This window comes from Schistosoma haematobium, chromosome 2 (genome assembly GCF_000699445.3).
Source record: "Schistosoma haematobium chromosome 2, whole genome shotgun sequence".
NCBI lineage: Eukaryota > Metazoa > Platyhelminthes > Trematoda > Strigeidida > Schistosomatidae > Schistosoma > Schistosoma haematobium.
In genome coordinates this window covers 24,038,091-24,046,517 of record NC_067197.1, presented here as the reverse complement: position 1 = coordinate 24,046,517, position 8,427 = coordinate 24,038,091, and positions in this window count along the sequence as shown.

Sequence of the window (8,427 nt, the reverse complement as noted above, 5' to 3'; positions counted from 1 at the left end):
ATTTTTACGATTCCGTAATATTAATATGAAATACCATTGATAATTTGGAACATTTTCTTAATCAGTGAACAGAATAAATAAATCTTTTTAAAAAAAGATCAAAATATCTTAGATGAATCTGTACATTATTGAAATTGTTATCAAATTGAATAAATATTCAAATCTTACAATACAATGATTTTAATTGGTGGCCTGCTCAAATACTTGGGCTACCTGTTCCTGCCGTCTAGGTATTTCAACATGTCTGTTTTAACGCATCATATATTTAATAGTTGCATAACCTATTCAGGTGAGTTTGAGAAAAGTTTACGACCTTTTGCTGTAAAAATTACAAGAAAGTACAATCAGAGACATCGTGGTTGCTGAAAATGTGCATTGAAAAGAATTAACTTTATTCAAATGTCGTTTCCTGAACTGCTAACATCTGACTTGCGATCGCTCAATATTTATCGTCAGGATCGATCAAGAAATAAGAAAAGGAAATACTTTGTGCTGATAATTCCATATTGTATCAAAAATACAATATTGGATAAAGCCATTCCTACTAATAATAATAATGTATCTAATAATTTACTTTAATGTCAAAAAGATTGACGTTACAGATTATCACAAATTCACCAAATATATTTGCTGTATTTTCTTGTTACTAATAAGATAAGCAGACCCAAAGATGAAGTCATATTTGCGAAAGAAGAAAAGCGTTGCACGGCTCCAAATAATTCCTTAAGAAAAGTCCAAATAGGAGTTGAAAACTCTGGGAAACATTTTATGCAGTCAGCATTGAATAGGAGTCTTTCAGAAGTGTCACATCTCTGATTGGATGATTACATATCTTGCTACTATGTTTGGATTCGTCCCAGCTACTTCTAGAAGCGAAAAGCCATTTGAAATAACATGCATACTCTAGATTTTCTGTACATCAACTAACCTTGTAGTAAAGCATTCTTTTCACACTTTATGCCTTTTCTTTTGTGTTCAAATTGTTGTGTAGATTTCGCCTGTGGTTATAAGAAGAGCTTAGGAAACCGATTCAAGCGTTCATTTAAAAGACTTATCAGCTATAAAAATTGTATTATTTACAAAAGTTTTAATTACACTGGCGTAAACATAAGTAAGTAGTTTTACTTGTATAACAGATATCGTTCATATAGAAATTAACACTACACAGTATTGACTAATAATTAATAGTTGAAGCATAGAAGCTCAAAACCCTAGTTTATTTTATTCTGTTTAATTACACCGTTAATAAATTCCAATTTTTACAAAAATCCTCATTTTTAATTAGAACGCGAAAGGATATTTTGTACAGTCTAAAAATTAGTGTGAAACAGTTAATTCTTCTGTAGACGTAAGTCAGAAAAAAAGAATTATAATTACATAATTAGAGACCGATTGTACAAAACGGTTAACTTGAATGCACGGATAATTGAAGACAACAACCCACTACAAACAAAATCAGCAGAACGAACTAATTTAAGACTTATGGAATAAGTAGGAAACATGATGTAGGTGCTGTTATCGTTGTTTAGAGGTAAGAATAAAAACTTCACAACTAAATCATCTAAGTTAAAGGATTTAACGACAGTAAAAAATAACTAATTCAAAATCAATACTGTAATTGGGAATAGCAGCATGTACACTTATATTAAGTCAGTATTATTTCCACGATATATGCATTATAACTGGCAGATAATATCTCTTAGTGGGTTGTCATATGCCTGAACTTTATTTTACTGTACTTATGGAGTATTAAATAGTTCAATAAGACTTGAAATTGAAGTCTATCAGTTGTCATTATTTTTGATAATCTTGTGAACATTTAATAAAATTTAAAAACAGTGACTTGTAAATTATAAAATTTAGATATATAAGAACTTTCGTTTAAATTTGAACGAATAGTTTTACAATATTTGGGCGCCGGGTTCATGTCAGTCATTAAAGAGGAAGAGTGTATTTGTAAAATCTCAGCGAAAGAATTTGAAGTAAATCCAACGTTTCGCGTGGCAATCTGGTTCAAGCTTTTTCAAGCAAAATATAATCAAATAATAAATTATCAGTATTAGATATTCGATATAAATTTAGGTTTTTATAAAGTATATACATCGGAATTTCGAACTGTTAAATTATTGTAATGTGACCACGTCATAAATAATAATCAATACGTTCCAAAACGTAATTCTTCGAATACTTTGCTTTCATGGCTCGAAATTATTTTGATTTATATTTCACAAAATAAATAAAGCGTTATTTTTCCACTACACAACTGCCGTTAGCTTAACATCAGATTGATAAAGAAAAAATACCGTATCAAAATCAAATGAATTTGTTCGTTTCATGGATTCTTTTCATTTACTATTTACCATACTTTGCTAGAATTCTCGAAACCAGCATCAATCAAAAGGATTGAACTTAACCTTTGTATTTAAAGTGAGTTAAAATGGTTAATCTTTAACTTCTTTTAGTAACAGAAGCGAACAGTATCATAACTAGGTAACCCAGTTTTTCATTATTTTGTATTTTTCAACTAATTCTGGGTAAAATCTAATGATTTCAACTAGAATGTGGTTTTCTTTAGCAAGTTCTATGGTTTATCCTAAATATTCTACAAATATCATTTCAGGTATTTATAAGGAAAATATCTTGTTAAAAATTTAATGTTTAACTTCATTCACATTTAAAACAACTTGATTTTAACTGGTAAACAATTCTTATTTTTTTAAAATTCGAAACTATTTCAATGTATCAAAGTAACAAAACATATTAACTTGTATGTATTTAAAGAAAAAGCTAATACTATCGTTTCCGCTCTGTTTGAATTTCTAATTCTAGTTACTCTGTAACATTTTCAATTGATTTTCCTATACTGTTACTGATATCCATTTAGGATAATGCAATAAAAACCATTGAACCCTACCCTTTAACATTTCAATATTTTCCCCTAATATCAGTGTCTTTTAGGAAAATTAACCTTAAACTCGACAGATTTAACAAACATCTTATTTTAATTATATTAAACGTTTTTTGGTATTATTCATCTTCTTTTTTAAACAGGGATATACATAGAAAACGAAATCACCTCTTAATAATTTGTGATATTCAGACATCTTATTACGCTTGATGGGTAAAGTCAAAATTGATTAACATCAAAAAATACAATCACTTAGTCAAAACAATTTTGTTTTTGGAATTTCTAAAATATATTTTCCCAATTTCTTGAACCGAAACTTAATGTAAATCGGAGGCATTACAAATGAGAAATATGTAACTTTGTTTATATTCTTTTACAGATTAATTTAATAAATAAAATGCTAAATGAAAAGATTTATAAAAATGAGATTTTCTTAAATAGGAACTAGTTTTGTTGATAATCAATCAGAATAGAATTTTTCATAATTCATCATATCACATACTCAATGAAAACTCATAATTAACGATTAATCATATTAATTTGTTCTCTTGACAACTAGACAAAATTATCAATAATTATAATGATCTGACGGAAAAAACTATATGAACACAAATGATGTTGTACTACTTAAACTTGGATTAATTTTAATTTGGTTATTTATTATCTGAAGAAGTGACTTACATTAAGCCACGAAACGTCAGAAAATCTAATTTTTCTACTCATTGGGATATTACAAATATATCATATTTATTTATAACAATCTACCTAATGCTCAATTCATTTGAAATTATCAAATCAAACTTTGATAATGATATCTACAAATGACGTTTGTTTTTTTCATTTTCAAATGACTTTTTTTAATTTTTAACTTTCATTAGTGAAAATACTTCAAAAGTGACTATTGAAATATTTAGTGTATTGACTTGAAAGAATTAGACTGAATAAAAACGGCAAACTGATAAGTATTAGATTTAGATTTCAGTTAAAATATACACGGTAAAGTGTTGTTACATCTACATGACCTTTTAAGGATCTACGTGTTATTTTTTAAATGTTATGAAACAAATCCTATTTCATATTGTTTAACTAAAATAATGAAGAAAATAAAGCTCTGGACAAGTAAAAAAAGAATTCCAAAAGTCAGTAAACGCTCACTCACTAGTGAATTAACTAAGGAAACCAACATGTGGTTTGCTGAAATATTGTTCAAATGAATATGACAATGAGTTATCCATCAGATGACAAAATTAAACAAAGGTTAGAAGTGTCACATGACAACCAATATGACCGTATGTTTGTTGTTTAAGTAAGTAAGTATAAATAAAAAGATAAGTTTATCAGATTTCTATTAGTTTTACAAATGAAATGATATGAACAATTTTTTGAAGTTTGGCATAAAATATTTCAAGTTTTATTATTCAATATTCTATGATATATGATAATAATTTTTTTGCCAACTATATAATATCAGTTGAATAAACAATTAAAATTTCAACAACAACGAAAAAAATCATAAAATGTTTGTAATTTTTCATTGTTCATTAGTGATATTAAAAAAACTTAACGCAAATGACTATTAGGAAATTGATAATGATATGATTCAGTAAGTGAATGAATTTTTGTTTTATTATGATGTGTTCAATCTACTGTTGTTAGTTAGTACATTGGTTTCATAAATGAAACGATTGATTAATAACTGATAAATTCGATTTAATTTTTATTTTAACCTGTTACTATAAATTGACAATATTTTGTAAATTATAATTGTAACTATCTATGTGTGCTCGTTGAATACAACAATTTTATTTATTATATATAAACAGGGTGATATTCATATTTGTATAGAACTAAATATTAAACAAGATTTATCTATTTGAACATAAAATCACCCCCCCCCAATATTTTCTTCTATTAAACATCAATAGAGTTACTTATATGAACTACATAAATGTAGAGATTTATATTAAACTTGAAAATACAAACTGACATAATTGATGGCAAATACACTAATAAAATTATTTCAGTATTAAAAAAAACTCATGGAGACAAACTATAAAATTCACTTAAATAATCAGTTTTAATTAATAAATGGATTAGATTAATAATGTTTCAATAATTAATGATTTAAGAGCAAAAATATTATAATCTCAAATCTTTCTTGTTTTTCAATATAAGCCATAAATCGATTAAGGACTTAATTAAATTCTTTTGGAAATTTCAATCCAAATAAACATCAATAATTAGGTTAGTAATATGTGAAAAAATCAATAAAATGATTTAAGCATTACCATTTGACAAATATTGTCATATTAACAAGTATAGATTATTTTATCAAAGCTCATATCATAAATATTTGATGAATAACTTAGAGTTCAGATATACAAAATTGGACATGATTAAGCAATAAATGAATAAAAACCTCATTACTAGTATAGGGGTTGTGGAGATTATTAACTTTTTGATTGAGATCATGAACCGATTGATGTTGGACCACCATTGAAAACCTAGAATCACTGAACGGCCGTTTAGTCCTATTGTGGGACTCCTCAGCAGTGCGCATCCACGATCCCGCTCGCGGAATTCAAACCCAGGGCCTTCGATCTCGCGCGCAAACGCTTAACCAACTGGACCACTGAGCCGGCATCCAATGGTGATAGTGTCTAACATCAACCAATCCACGAAATTGCGCGACCACCTTCCGTTGTACTGAGGTAGATACCTGTCTCTACCCGACATGGATCCCGCAAGCGGGATCATGGATGCGGACTGCTAAAAAGTCCCACGATAGGACGAAACGGCCGTCCAGCGCTTCTAGGTTCTCAAAAGTGGTCTAACATCAATCGGTTCATGATCTCAATAAAAAAACCTCATTATAGAATACATTTTATTCATATAAGAATTTGTCAGTTTATACTTTTGATTAATCTAATGTACTTGAATGCCCTGGTACGTTTAAGGGTGGAGAGAGTGTACTCTCCTTTTTGAAAAGTTCTCACACGGCCAACAAACATTTCTTTGATGTTTATTTAGACAAAATTTTTCTTATTCTGTTGAAACGATAGAAATACGCATTGAAGCATTAGTTAACACAGTAAATATCAAATGAGAATCAAAATGATTTACTCAGAAGTGTTACTTTTAAAGCAGACTAAGTCCTTTTTTATTACTAATTCAATTAAATAAATAAATCAACTTCCAGTAAGTAGTCTTTACCACGATTTAAGTTTGTTTAATCAGCGACAAAACATACATTAATTGTCATACAATTATATAAAATAGAGATAAATTAAGTTGCTAGTATATTCTTCCCTAAAAAAACTGAATGTGTGACTACATTTAGTAACAAATAATAATATTAATTAATTACAGGGAGTAGAATCAGTTCCTCTAAAAGTGAATATTTGTTATGTTAAATGATACCAACTAGGTTAAGGCCCACACTTAAAGCTTCAAAATATTTAATATACTGCAAAGCTTTGAATATTTAAATTTGACCAAATAAATAACAGTAAACAGATATCATCTGTGATAATCGTGAATCGACTCAAGTTAGAAGTGTAAAACAGTGGATTTTAATTAGGTGATTTACATGTGTTATTGTAATGGCTTTGCTTCGTTAATCTATCCCCCTTGTAACCGTTATTACATAAACATCAATGGTGTTTAAAATCAGAAGGCAATGAGAAGCGGCGAATAAAGTTTGTTAGCGGATAGTGTAGATCACAAAGCTATAAGCACATCGAGCGAATTTGAAGCAGAGAGGCGAATATGTATGCGATCAAAGATAGAGACAAGTTTATAGTCAGATCGCATAAGGGCACAGCAAAGGCTAATAATAGGATTTGAGTATATATATATATATATATATATATATATATATATATATATATATATATATGGGGGAGGATGAATCGTCGAGTGATATTTAAGCAATCAACATTTTAGCTAGTGGCCGTAATGGTACAAAGAAATATGCGAATTTTTATTATTCTAATGACATTTCCTGTCAAGTAAGTTAGTAAAAATGCTTGATCAAAACTAACCATGATCGAAATTGGTTATAAGATAGTTGCTATATCGTGATTACAGTAGGAATTGAAAATCTTAATTTTACTTTCGTGTATTTATCAGGAAAATGAAGTTCTGTGAAGTCTTAGAACACCACGAAACAATTATTCACTACGCTTTATTCTGTAATAGTCTATGAGTACAACAATTATTTTATCTAAAGGAAGTTAGGTTATCCCCATTAGAAAACAAAAAAACCTCATGACTAGAGTTATATGAATTACTTCGCAACCGTTTACAAACACTTTCTTCTAGATAGACATTCTTTCATCAATAATTGTTATTTTAAAAATCATAAAGGTATATTCATTAATAATTCGGTTCATTTTCCAAATTAAAAATTTATTGATGTACCACACCTGTTTTTTAAATATTCATTAAGTATTGAACTAGATTTTGGAGAGAAAAAGCCAAAACTGGGCTTCATAGAACCTAGAAAAGTGTAGCGTTGTATGCCATCCATGAATATAATCAAAAGGGGGTGTTGCGGAGATTTTAGTAATTTTATATTTGAATTCATGAGTCCATTGAAGCTAGATCACCATGGAAAATTTGGAAGCACTGGGCACTTGTTTCGTCCTAGTATGGTTGACGCTAGACATTAACACCGTTAGATGCCGGCGGACTCAGTAGTCCAGAGGTTAAGCGGCCGCACGCAAGACTGACAGGTCCCTGGTCCAAATCTCGCGGGGCGGGATCGTGGATGAGCACTAATGAAAAGTTCCATACTAGGACGAAGCGGCCGTTCAGTGCTTCCAGGTTTTCCATGATGGTCTAGCTTCAATTGACTCATGAATTCAACTATTATATATATTTCAATTCACCTTGACCTTCAACAGTGAAATAAAACGGACTTTATAATTAAAAGGATTAAGTTAAGGTTATCAAAATCAATTGACTTATATGATGAAATGAAAATACTGATATGAAATAGAGTAGGATTGATTTCAGATCCTTAAACTTAAAGTGGTTTAAAACCTTAAAAATAGTGGTCAAACAATTTAAGCGTTTCAGGTGTTCAATAGAAAATAAATATGAGATGGTTTGGATTGTAGACCACTGGACTAATTTGAAATTATTATCTCATCAAGTTATGATGAATAATGATGATTATTTGAAATACATTTTGAGAATAAAGTGAATTAATGAAACTACTTTGAGAATAATTGATGAAACATGTTCTGAGTTAATGAAATCTACCTATTAAGAAAGCTCAAATTGATATGCCTACACACTGATCATATAACAGAGTATTTCTGAAATCATTTCAGAGTTCAGAATATCTACCATTATCAATCTGCTTAATTTACTTTTGAAACATTTTGTGAGTTTCAGTCCATTCAGATTAAATGAATGTAACAGAAGGAAAATAGTTAAACATTTCCTTAGATCTCATTTATCTAACGCGAACCTATAACCGTGATTTTGAGACATTATATTTGAGAGCTATT